The 13,713-nt window shown below is 37.2% G+C and overlaps 1 long non-coding RNA gene across 1 annotated transcript; it reads right to left on the bottom strand.

Moving 5' to 3' along the window:
• Window positions 1–3,038: 3,038 nt before the first annotated feature.
• Window positions 3,039–9,111, bottom strand: LOC146735497 (uncharacterized). The gene is made up of 3 exons (XR_014931090.1): window positions 8,584–9,111; window positions 4,694–4,838; window positions 3,039–3,231 (listed from the first exon to the last, which is right to left on the bottom strand). It is a non-coding gene; the product is annotated as an uncharacterized LOC146735497 (long non-coding RNA).
• Window positions 9,112–13,713: the final 4,602 nt, after the last annotated feature.

Raw genomic sequence — 13,713 nt, 5'->3', positions numbered from 1 at the left:
CCCAATAGTGCTATAAGGAGTCACACGGTAGTTGAAAAGACACTTGGAACCCCAGTAGTGCTATAAGGAGTCACACGGTAGTTGAAAAGACACTTGGAACCCCAGTAGTGCTTTGAAAAGTCGCATGGTAGTTGAAAAGACACTTGGTACCCCAGTAGTGCTATAAGGAGTCACACGGTAGTTGAAAAAAAACTTGGAACCCCAGTAGTGCCAGGAGGAGTCGCACGGTAGTTGAAAAGACACTTGGTACCCCAGTAGTGATATGAGGAATCGCATGGTAGTTGAAAAGAAACTTGGAACCCCAGTAGTGCTATAAGGAGTCACACGGTAGTTGAAAAAAAACTTGGAACCCCAGTAGTGCTATGAAGAGTCGCACGGTAGTTGAAAAGAAACTTGGAACCCCAGTAGTGCTATGAAGAGTCGCACGGTAGTTGAAAAGAAACTTGGAACCCCAGTAGTGCTATGAAGAGTCGCATGGTAGTTGAAAAGACACTTGGAACCCCAGTAGTGCTATGAGGAGTCGCACGGTAGTTGAAAAGACACTTGGAACCCCAGTAGTGCTATGAAGAGTCGCACGGTAGTTGAAAAAAAACTTGGAACCCCAGTAGTGCTTTGAGGAGTCCCACATTATGGTCACATTATATCATATTTACATACATAAAGCAAGAAAACTGAACTAGCGTACATAACGTTTACATTTCTGAATTGTGGGTTCCATATGCAGCTTGTTCATTTAAATACCATAACTCCCAAATACTCTACAGTCTGCTTTTGAAATACATGCCAAATTAAAAAGTTGCTCAAGTTTACATTAATTATCAATACTCAGTCTCACATTACAACCCAAATTATTTAATACAATTTGAACAATTGCCCGGCCGGCGACGCCTAAATAAATGATCATACAAGACTGCACTGTCAATGTGCGTGGTCCCACAGAGTTAGCGACGACTAATATGACGTAAATAGTTGTCTTTCTCCAACGTGTACTGTATTGACCTTGCTAATATCGAATCTAGATATCCGCTCGGTACGTGCGTACGTTCGCTGTACAGTAGCTGAACTAGCAAAACGTAGATCCGACTGCAGCATGCCCCAGCAAATTTTGCAGGAACTTGACACTACGCTGTTACGACCACTCAGTGTGGTGACCACCACACCTCAGCGAGGCTATTTGTCAGATACAATACAATGGGTTTCACAAGACTTGCACAGGTTTCAGTTCGTAACTTGATATATAGAAAATAATATTTGGTAATCGTAGTCCTAAATAACTATTAAAAATAGCCAGACGTTTCGAGCAATGGCTCTTTATCGATAGCATAGAAGAAAGTGTAATAACGTACAGGTAGAACATAGGAACGTAAGAACGCGCAAGAACTATAAGTAGAATCACAAAAAATTCCACAATAGAACAAATAACGCGTCTTAGGTAGTGAGCTCAACAAATGAGTTGAACTGTTTGTTAATACCATGGGGTTCTTTAGTTCCAAGGCGGAATATAGTTTCCTCCTCGACACGCCTGAGCTGATTTTCATTGCCATTGACAACACACACACCAGAAACAGACATATCTGTAATATTATGTCCACTAGAATTAAATTGAAGTGAAACCGGATAATAACGATTTTTCTGTCTAGTTTGCCGCAGATGCTCAGCAAACCGATCACCCAGTCGACGAACTGTAGAACCAATGTAAAGTTTCCCGCATTTAATACATGAAATGCAATATACAACATTCATTGTGATACAACTGAACGGATATTTGACATCAACATCTCCTTTGGGACCAAATATACGATTATAGTCTGTAATAAAAGGACAAGTATTACACCTAGGACGATTACACGGGACAGAACCATATTTCTCAGGGTCTCCCCTTTCACCCGTATGCACCAATAACCTCCTTAAATTAGTGTCACGGCGCCAGTTTTATTAGAAGTGTGAAGGCTAACTGAGAACATATCATGGTTTAGCTGACCACGACTATTATTCGAACACACACCACTCTTGGGATGTCTAAATAGATGACAATTATTTTATTACGTTGATCAGTGGATGAATCCAAAAATTGTCTGGGTCTTAGTACGAGTAAACTCGTGATGGTCCGCTACTCGTTGTAGATACAATATTTTTTAAGTGCCCTTAGAATACAACGGAAGATTCCATCTGACTGTCCGCTATTGTCCCAATGCAGCAGACCAGGCAAATTGGCAAAATTTTCTAATGACTGACTGTGCAGTCGACCATGGAAGCTAAGCACGCCATTAACCTGAAGCATTTATCTTCTTATATATTTGTGAGTCTACAGATGTCGAATCATATCTAATACAATGTGGATGTGAAGTTGAAGTTACAGGCATACACACTTAATGGATTGAGCATATACGATCTGTGTATATTTAACTGGGATTTCATGTTCAGTCAAAACATTTACATTGTAAAATTCACGCTCATTTTGAAACTGTTTGAAAAAAGACAAATCTTGATTTTTCGCTACATGACAAGGTTGCATACATTCACCATAGACATTTTTCAAGATTACATGTGTGAACATCGTTTTTATTAATTCTACCAACTGCATTTTGACAGAACACAATCGGATTCCTTGAAGTTCCACATACCGATTACTCTTGAGTTATCCAAATATTGCCAATGTGTTTATGTATATTACCCATAATTATACGAACACACAGTTAATAGTTCCTCCCCGTGATGTCATGTTCAGATGGCTGCTCTCTCGGTAATGATGTAAATTAATAAAACATGTCTACACTCATTCCAATATCAAGATGAATTAGTAATGATGAACTAACACAATGATACTATGATAAATGATTATGTTGTCGCCACACTTCGCTATGAAAACATTTCGATCTACACATAAATTACAGGTCAGTTCCATTACAGGGGTATTGTACGAATGTTCTATTGGCCTAGATCCGACATTTCTCGCAAGAACAAAACATGAACGTATTCAAAACACAGTACCACAATCTAATAACTGGTATAAAGTGTTGATCACTTCTTACCTTGATCGACTGACTCGTTCAGCTTCGCTCAGGCTTCTGGTTTTGTCAAAGCTCCGATAAGTGACCCTGCTCACTTTAGTGACCTAGTTATGTACAGTAAACGTGCGCGCATGCACGGAAAACGAATGACGTCGTAATACTGGATTCAAGGACATATAGAAAGTTGCTTGTTAGAAAGCCAGTTATATTCAACTTTAATCTGTGTAGGATACAAACAGATGCAACGGATTGTCAATTTTGTATTTCAGTTTGTCTATAGGTTGTCTATAATCATCAATGCTGGCACTAATATTTTGGACATGAATGAATTGGACATGAAAGCTTGGTAGGTTTGATATGTTTTAAACCTGTAATTTGGTCGAATCTCAAAATTATCTGCTGCACATTCAGCGACCACCACCAGGAAGTGTTACAAGTGTACAACGCCCTCTCGCACTTGCAGTTGGCATACTTGTGAATGGCCATCCATATTAATTGTCACTATTAGGCCAGACAATAACTCCTGGTGTAGGACTATCCAATTTTAGGAGAACTGCAGTTGTCAGACAGGGAGGATGAAATGCATAAACATGTTTTGTGTAGCCAGTTTGTAGAATGTTCTGCTTGTGACTGTCACGAATGTACTTGGAAAGTTGCAAAGTCCTAATATGTAAATTAATTTTCCACTGGCTATATATATCGCAGTGTGATTACAATCGGGAGTACATTTACCATCTGTCGAGACAACTAGAAATCGTGCGAAGATTGCAACTGTTATAGTCTTCGTCTTAGGACATTGCTACGACTCTGTATTTAAGCTGGCGCCTTGGGTTGGTTTGTCTATTTTTGGAGTTTAGTCTGATTTATTTAACCTGACATTTTGGTGACTGATCGCTCCCACCTTTACTCGACATTCTCCCATGCCTTCGTATCCGTGCACCTCATTCCTTACCAGTTTATGTACAGCCCGAGACGGGTCGAGATTGTTCGAGCGGGATTTCACCACGTTTGTAATTATTTATTTGCTATATTGAATATTGTTTGAAACTTCTTACTTGCGTCCTTTTTTACTTGAGGCTGGTCAAGTGTTTTTAATGTTTAATTCCAATCCTGTACAAGATTTAATTTAATTCGTAATATTTTTAAAGAACCCAAACAAGAGCTTGCCTAATTTTAACTTGCAAATGTGCGTATAGTAAAGAGCCCTGACGCATGTTGGAGAAATATAGTTAATGCCCTCTTGACACTATCCATCGCCAGAGTAATCGGCTGAGGTAATGTAAATAACCACAGGCAAACGAAAATTCACATAATACGCCAAATCTCGGACAACACAAACAAAGTAATATGCAAATAAAAACTATTGATTACTGTGTACACAATGACCCCTTATCCATCTACCTGTTTTGGTTTGCTTGTGTATTGTCAGTTTCGTATACTGAGACTTGTAATTTCCACTATTTGTTTGTTTATTCATCTGTGATATGGCATTCTGTTGAACGATTGCAGCCCTCAAACTTGTTTGCATGTTTTAAATGTAGACAGTTGATTGTGATTTGAAGAAGTTTGAAGTCAGTATGCTTGGGTATGGGTATTCAGTAAAGGTTGTAGAGAATGTTTTCAAATTTCTTAGCAATAGTAATGAGACAGGCAGATGTGTTCTCAATTCTCTTTCTACATACCTTTTGTCTGCAAATCATTTTCAAATATGAAGTATGGTAACGTATTATCAAGTTCTACTTTGACATCTACAAATCCAGCTTTTCGGAGAATTGTAGCAAAATCTTCTTTATTGCCTTGTAGTGGATACTTTTTATACTGGAATCCCTATCATGGAAAGGTAATTTGGTATGAATACATGATTCAGTGACGAATTTAAGTTATGTTGAATAGTATCGGAAAACACTACAGTTTCAAATTGACTGCTATAGTGTTGTCATCATTGTTGTAATAAACAATGTCTTCTATTCTCAATGATGTCCTATATTCAATTCATATGTTGTCTGTGTTAGGTACGAATAATACTAATCAGAGGATTAACTTTTTCGCTACCAGTTTCTTTTTCACATTACAAATTCACAAACAAGTCTCGTTTATAAATTTCCTTCAGAAGATTGGGACAAATATAGCCAACGGTTTTGAGTAAAAACTGAAAATTTAGAAGTTAGAGCATGTTTAAGTAGTTTTTGTATGTATTCAATCCAATTTGTACAAACTACAGAACATGACCATATTGCTGTGCTTTGTAGGTATATCACAAACGTAATTAATTGAGCAGTTTGTTGGTGCTTGGTTACAAAAGTCAAATCGCTTCTGAAAAAAGTTTAAAGTTAATCTTTGAATATGTTCTGATGTTATTGTTTCATACAAAACCTGTACAACAACGTTATGAGAATAGTTTAAAAAAAACAATTAAACTCTTAGTATTACGTTTTGGTAAAATCACACTGACCGTCAAATATTATTTTATTTTTCACATAAAGAATCCATAGATTACATTTCAGATCGTAACAAATGCATGATTTTGGGGCCATTATGTGAGAAATTCAAGATGGCTAAAACTATGTGAGCAATCCAAATTATTTAAATTTTCTTGTAATAAGAAACGTTCGTTCTACATGCAACAAATAAATTTAATCAGTTTAAGTCTCCAAGAAAAATTATTCTAAACATTTGAACATTTTTGAATAATATCCAAAATTACGTCACTGACCAGCCTATTTTTATTCAACTCGAACAAAATTTTGCACAAAACGTGTTCGAAGCAAAATATCCAGTTGATTGATTCAAGCGCTCATAATAAACAAATGTCCTAAATTGTGATCATAATACCGGAAAACCAAGACGGCGGCCAAATCACATGACCGAACAAAATTATTTTATTCTTCTTGCTTTCTCTATACATATTGATATGACATCAAGTTGATTGGATTAAGTATTCCTTGACCAATTTTTTATGTGTCCAATTTACAATATTAAAAGATGGTGGAAAAAGCATGTGAATGATGAAATTATATGTTTTTGAAGCATTGACCATACATGCCGCATGAACAATTTCAAGTTGATCGGTTAAAACACTCATGCAATACAAATACTCAAATGATTGGCCATTTTTGTCGAGAATCCGAGATTACACTGTGTGTGTGGTTGTTATCATATAATTTTCGACTTCTTAAATAACAGCACAGTCGACGAATATCACATGAAGAACAAATACTGCGTAAATATGTTCTCAGTTAAAACAATATGTAATAATTATTGTATACATCACAGTTGCTCATATAACAAAACAAAGTTTTAGATCTATGCTGTCTGAACAACATTACTAGAGGGAAGCCTTGGCACAAATGTTTGCCATTTCGGTAGCTTATGGATAGCATCGTGTATCACACTGGAAAAGTGTGACTTTCGATCCACTTCAATGTTTAAATAGCCCTCTAAGCCGGGCTTTAGGCACTCGTGTAGATGCCATTTTGAAACCCAATTTCGGCTTCGGTATCACCAACATTATACGTGATATTGTCAACATTATTTGTAGACTTCGCTACATTTATCATATTCTGGTTGATATCCATTGCTGAAAAGTGTACAAGAAAAGTATAATACCACTAACAATCGGAATGTTCCCATACAAGCAGCATTTACTGAGTTTGGGATCATCGCCAATCAAGTATCAATTGAAACCCACTAGACATTGCCATTCAAAAAATAATCAACTAGGTTAGTGAAATACGCGGCAGCCTTGGGAACCAAGCACCTCCAAGTGATCAGTTTTAAATTTGTCACCATAGAATCTGAAAACAATTGTAGCAACTAGAGACGGGTAGGTGTGCGGTAAGTATTACTTCACCATGTTAATATCGTCAGGGGAAAGCATATTTACTAAGTGGTAAGAGCTAGTTTGTTCACTCGCATCCAAATGCTAGATAAGTGTCAACTAAAACCTACATAAAGGGTTCAACACTTTTAATTAATAGTAATATAAAATCTGAGTATCTATCTGAGACTTAAACAACTGTTAATTGACACTCAATAGAGATTTCGAATCAAAACTGCAGAAAGGACTGCATGCACAAAATGTGGCCCTTTTAGTTTACAGGCTATGTGTCTCTATCATGCATACTATACACAGACTTGCTGGCACAGGGAGACTTTCAGTGTATTTTGGGTTCTTGATGACGAAGAACAGGCTGGGATAGCCACGAATTCCCAGTTGAGGTGAGAACATCAAATTTGAAACCTACAAGGCGTCATCTGCTGACAACTATTGATGTGTAACGTCAATTGACCTTGTATATGATGCAAACAATAAGGCACGTCCATGTAACGAGCCTGTAACCCTGATAATAATTTCAGTTCGTGGATGTCACTTTGGAAACATTGTGTACCGATACAAAACGCAATCTACATATTGAATCACTGTGTGTGTGAGCAGTTTCATGCATGTATACAACATTCACCGTGCTTTGATTGATCAGTAATAGGCCAGTGCACTGTAGCTGTGACCGACAACAGAAATCAGTCCTCGCATCACACTTTGTGAACACGCAAATCGTGGACAGATATTGACAGTTTTGACAGTATTATCTGACAGTGTATTGTTGGGTTTTATATCATGTTTAGCTGTCTTATGATAGAAGCAGCATTTACGGAGAAATAGTTGTTACCAGATATAGATAGTATCACTTGGCATGTTGGCATATTTCCCAGCTTTAGTTTCATACACATTGTGCAATAATAATAAAAACCTTCATTGGGACCATTAGCCATTGGATTATTATTTGAGCTCCTCCCATCTATAGTTTATACTTTTAGCTGGGATGTACAAACAAACATACACTTGGAAAGATAGACACGACATGTAAAAAATAGCGGCCAACTTCGTGTGCTATAAATCTGAACTTCCCAGTAAAACAAATGAAGATTCAAAATGAAAAGTACATGTAGAATCTTGAAATATAATTCTTTGTCAGGTATGAGGATATAATCTGGTTCCGGGAGATACAGGCGTCGCCTCAACAGACCTTTATTAGACGACTTACATTTATTTGACACTTTTCGTTAGACTGGAACTTGAGAACTGGTCACTTGACAGGCACCGAACCCCAAAGGCTGTAGTTGTGTGTTTTTTTTTTGGGGGGGGGACTTAATGATAATCTACAAATCAAAACAAATATACTAAATAACAATACAAACGCATTTGTTGTTTTTTAAAAGATCCCCATACTGTATTATGTGCATACAGTTTAATTGGCTCTGATGAGTCGGTGTATAGCATTGGGAAGTTAGACAATCTTGATTTCTCTGTGTATATTCAATTCAAAATAAACCCACAACATGACTATATTGATGGGTTTTGATATATACTACAAACTAAATAACATATCATTTTGGTTAGGCAGTTGCTAAGAAATGGGTTTTATGACATTCAGTATCTGTTTCTATGGTGACGACCAAACTATGAAAGCAAGTTGTAAAGTACTTTATACACAGATGCTGCAAGCCACTTTTGAACTCAATAAACTTGACAGCGGAGCTAAAAATATAGTATATCTACAGCATTTTCAGTCACCAGTTTTGTTAACTCCCCTGATCCACAGCAAACGTCGAGTAATGAATCCGACTCTTTAAAATCCAGCCTCTGTATTATTTGGCTTGCTGAGATATGAACAAATCGCTTTCTGTACGCAGAGGATGATGTGGCTTCTTTGAGTTCATAACTGCTGTAAAACAGAAAGGTAGATGTGCCACTAATGATTCGATATTATAAACACGCTTGAATTGAGAGAAATTAAAGTTGCAATTATTTTATAATTAATGAGGTGTTTAAAGCATTGTATGGCTGTCTAAACTGTTTCACGTACAGATAAAATGGATGCGACAGATTCAGCATGACTGAGAGTGAATTTACCTTTACGAGTAACGAGAGACTGGCCTTGATCAATTTTTACAAGCATAGCAATGCGACACTGGCACTGGGTTCTGGCAGTTAGGTTTTAAAACGTTTGTTTTCATGCATATTGTAAACTTGTATTTATATGCAGAATTTAATTTCTACAAATAACTGTAGATAACTTGTAAACCGGTGAAATTTAGTAAAAATTTTGTAAACTACTATTGTATATCAGACTTGTTACTGTGATGCTTTAGTCAATATGCAACGAATGGAATTGGCAAGGACACTGAACTTTTTTTCAACTTTTTGAAAAGATGGCCAAATCTCAAATTAAATTACTGATTGAGGCTTTTGGGCAAAAACAGGGATTAGAAGGTTAATTTTAACGCCAAATGATATTTTGAATTATTCACGAGAACTGAAAAAGTGTGTATAGTACATCCTTTCTATTTATGTAATATAATACACGTCCGGCGATGCACACTGGCCATGCAACGAAAAGCAGAATATTCCATTTTCTTTTATTTTTGCGTTTGGTTAGTGTTACCGACGCGCTCGCGAGACTGCGTGGTTGAACAAGGTGATGGATCACTACGGGTCTCTGCGTTCACGTGACTAAGTTTCTAATAATACCACAAGCTCCGGTTTATGGCCTTTACTACCAGTGCATTCTAATCGTGAAGCAGTTGTCGTTATCGCTGTTATGCTTGATCAAATATCTGAAGACAGTTCATCAATTTCCATAACTTTATTGTCTTTTTTACCAAAACATGAGAATAACTGAATAACATGTAACTCAACTTCACTAGATAATATCATTACTTAGCTGCATTGTTAGCTGCATTGTCCTGGTTCACATTCAAACAGGTTGTTAATCTGTTGTCATGAGTAGCACTGGCGTATTCGTAAAAAACCTATATCCCTTTGCTTGGTGTCCATCCAAAATACATGTGTTTTCTGGTTGCCTGTATGTGTTCAACATAACTCACTAACCTGACCTAAGTATATTACAACTTAGTTGCTCAGCAACAGTGACTGTTGCTGGGCAGACATTCTATTTTTGTCCTATATGTAAATTAGTTGGATTTCGTGGTCAGTGACCTAATGGGTATACTAAATTTTATCAGCTCACAATATTTAGTCCATGTCGGTCTTTAGACGGCAACAACAGTTAGCGTCTATCTCATTACCCACGTAGTCTTGTAGCCGAGAATACACTTACGATCAGAACAATGGGTCAGATACTAGTATGCAACCGATGTTGGTGCAGATAATGGACAGGCTGGTTTATGTACACGTGGCTACGATAGGTCAGCCTACCAAGGGTACACTATGCTAATAACGCGATAACTACTGCGTGTGCGTGATTTTAGATACATAAAAGTAAGATTTTGAGATGTTCACACCAGTCAAAAGGTTTACTCTCTTCAGGTGAGAGTAAATAAGGGTCATTCGAGTTAGCAAAAGGACGAAGTACAGTGCAATTGTTGACCCACATCTTGTGCCACAAAGCACTTAATCAAAACGACTTATACGTGAACACGTTTTAATAAGCTATAAACAGTGAATTTCAGTTGATTGCAATGATTATAGATTAGAAAAATGGTCATGTTTACTGTTCACCTTTCCGATCGGAATTAGGTCCAGTACACATAATCTGACCTTTGTACATATGAACCAATGACGGAGTAGACAGTGTGATGGCTTCTCGAAAACGATAAACCGAAGGTCTCAAACTAACGAATAACGAGTGGACACAATTTCAGAAGTAACCACACACGAATTGGTGACGTCGCAAAATACACGACTTTCAAACAAAGTCGTTTGTTAGGTATATACGAATTGGTGTACACAGATTACAATAATAATATATAAGACACCAATAAGGTGGAACAATATAGTGATAAATAAGTTCTACCGCAATTGAAAAGAACGACCATATAGTTTGTGGGATCACGCAAAGTCATGCACTTCGTTGTCACAAGGCCGAGTGGTTGAAACTTTCTCATGGCGTGACAGGCGAGGAAAACGTCATTCAACACTCACAATAACACAATGAAAAAGGAAGTAGTAGCATATTATGGTTTGGAAAACACGGGAAAACCACAAATGTCTAGCACAAACACTGATGGTTCGAAACACGCTTTCCAATTCAACTCATCGGTACAATAAAGCAGTTTAAACACTTTTTGGAGACAATTAATCACATTGTAAATACACAAAAAATACACCTTGTCAAGGACAGTAATGTGTAGTTCAAATGTTTATTGAAAAAACATTTATGGAATAATGCAACCAATGATATGCCATCAGTACTGTCAACATTGAGTGAAAGCCGAACGTGGAACACGTAGGCCAGCATAAGGGTTTATATGACAAGACATTACATTATTTGGAAAATAAATACAACCTTACTCCCAATACTTGCCAAAATAAATAGTTGACTAAGTTCACATTAATTTTTAGTCCCACATTACAATCCTAATTAACCTAAGTAACCAATAACAAATACATAGTTGCGAATAACAATAAAAGTACACAGAAACCCGATACACTTAACGTCTCGTGCCACTAATTAACCAATGGCTGCTCGTAGCAATTTATATGCCTTGAAAGAACCAATGAAATTTTTTAAATATTTTTTTTCTCAGGTGCTTCCTGTTTGCGGGCGTAATCACCTGGGTGGTCTCTTGTTTACTACTTAGTGGCTGTGTACCTGTGGGCTTATTCTGTGTGTATTTGGATGTTCTAATCTTGGTGTTTTTCCAGTGTTTTCTCTAGGTGCAATCTAAATACAGTAGGTTTGTCTTGTTTACCTGAGATTTGTAAGAGATTGAGCTGGCCAGCATGTTAGTTTTTTCATATGGTTGATTACTGGCATGTTGATTTCCCATTTTCGAGCCATGTTTTCAACTTTCTTTATCATTTTCATATAGCAATCTCGTCATATGTTAACATTGTCGTCCATGGAAATTCATTTAGTGGTATGAGCCCTTACAAAACTCCACACTGGGCGGTCAATGTGCGTGGTCCCACACAGTAAACGGCGACCAGTGCGCCGTTTCCTGTATTGACCTTGCTAATATCGAATCTAGATATCTGCTCGTCACGTTCGTACATTCGCCGTACAGTAGTTGAATTAGAAAAACGTAGACCCAGAGATTTAACACACTACGATATTTCGACCACTCAGTGTGCCGACCACAACAAACTACTACTTTCCACACACAATATTTAGTGTGTTCAGTCGTTACTGGTTCCCTTGCATATGACTAGCCAAATGCCCGCCTTATTCGTGTCAATATACAGACTCTGATGTCTACTGCTCGGTCAATCACATTATATTACATCACTCCAGGTGCTGTTTAACCAAGCCTAAAACGCCGCCACCAAAACGTGACACCGTAACATGGCCATATAGCCTTGTGAAGAGGAAATTGACTACTTGTTCTATTTGGAGAATGCGGGGTAACTGAGAATATTGGGTTTCTAGCTGACAATGACTATTATTCCAACCCACACTACTCTTAAATATATGACATTTTTTATTACGTTGATCAGTGAGTGGATGAATCCAATTACTGTCTGGTGTTCGAGTCATCACGTTTTGAAAATATTATGAAGTGTTACGTGTCCTTAGAACAGAACTGGAAGCCCCACCTGACTGTCCGCTATTGTCCCAATGCAGCAAACCAGGCAAATTTACAGGATTGGTCAAGGCTGCACAACCGACCATGGAAGCTGAACACACCATCACTCTAAAGCCATTTATCTCGTTATATATTTGTGAGTCTACAGGTGTTGAATGTGGATATGAAGGTGCAGGCATCAATACAATCTGTGTGTATTCACTGCATTGTAAAATGAATTCACGCTCATTTCAAAATAAAACAAATCTTGATTTGTTTCGCAAAGGGACAAGGTTGCATACATTCACCATAGACATTTTTCAAAGTTTTATGTGTGAACATCGCTTTTATTAATTATATCAACTATGACAGAATACATGATTCGATCAGTGCCACATACCGATTACTCTTGATATATCCAAAAATAGCCAATGTGTTGATGTATACTACCAATAAATATACAAACACACAGTTAATAATGTATTTGCATTTTAGTTTCTGTGAGAAACGACCCATAAAATAGAAAATAAAAATAAAGTTCAATGTTCACAAAATACTCAAAGTACTCAAGTACAAGTACTCAAATCATGCTAGCCCTACACTGTGTTATCGGGTAATAAAATGGACAATGCCTTTACATCCCGCCCTAATCAGTCACGATAGTTTTGTATTCGACTGCCAAAAATAGCGACCATGCCTTGGCACACGCAAGACTATCGCCCCGAATTACCTGGATTGATTATTCAAATATATATTTATTGACCTAACGCTGTCACGCGATGACCGTTTTTATGCCGTTATGAAAAAAAAATAATAGCTTCGTTCAAAACGCCTCTTTCGCGGACGTACGTCCGCCATTCTGAAAGACTACTTTTTAACGTAAGATTACCCAGAATGTTCTATCAGTAATGTCATTTGTAAAAGTTATACAGCCTCGAGACTATAGCCACGATAGACGGAATAACCATTTAAATGGTTAAATATAAGTTTACGTCGATCGATCCTAGTCTATTATGGAGGTATTGAGGCATTCGAAAGGGTGCTCACAATGTCAAATCTACCATGGAAATGTAGTTTGTTTTAGGAGGAGGGAGATAAAACAATGTATTAATTCACATTGTATACTCCACCCAATAACTGAATTGTACAAATATATGGAGAAATGATGATACTATAT

The sequence above is a fragment of the Saccoglossus kowalevskii genome, chromosome 12 (genome assembly GCF_978046115.1).
Source record: "Saccoglossus kowalevskii chromosome 12, keSacKowa6.1, whole genome shotgun sequence".
In the NCBI taxonomy this organism is placed as follows: Eukaryota; Metazoa; Hemichordata; class Enteropneusta; family Harrimaniidae; genus Saccoglossus; species Saccoglossus kowalevskii.
This window is presented reverse-complemented; position numbering and strand designations above follow the sequence as displayed.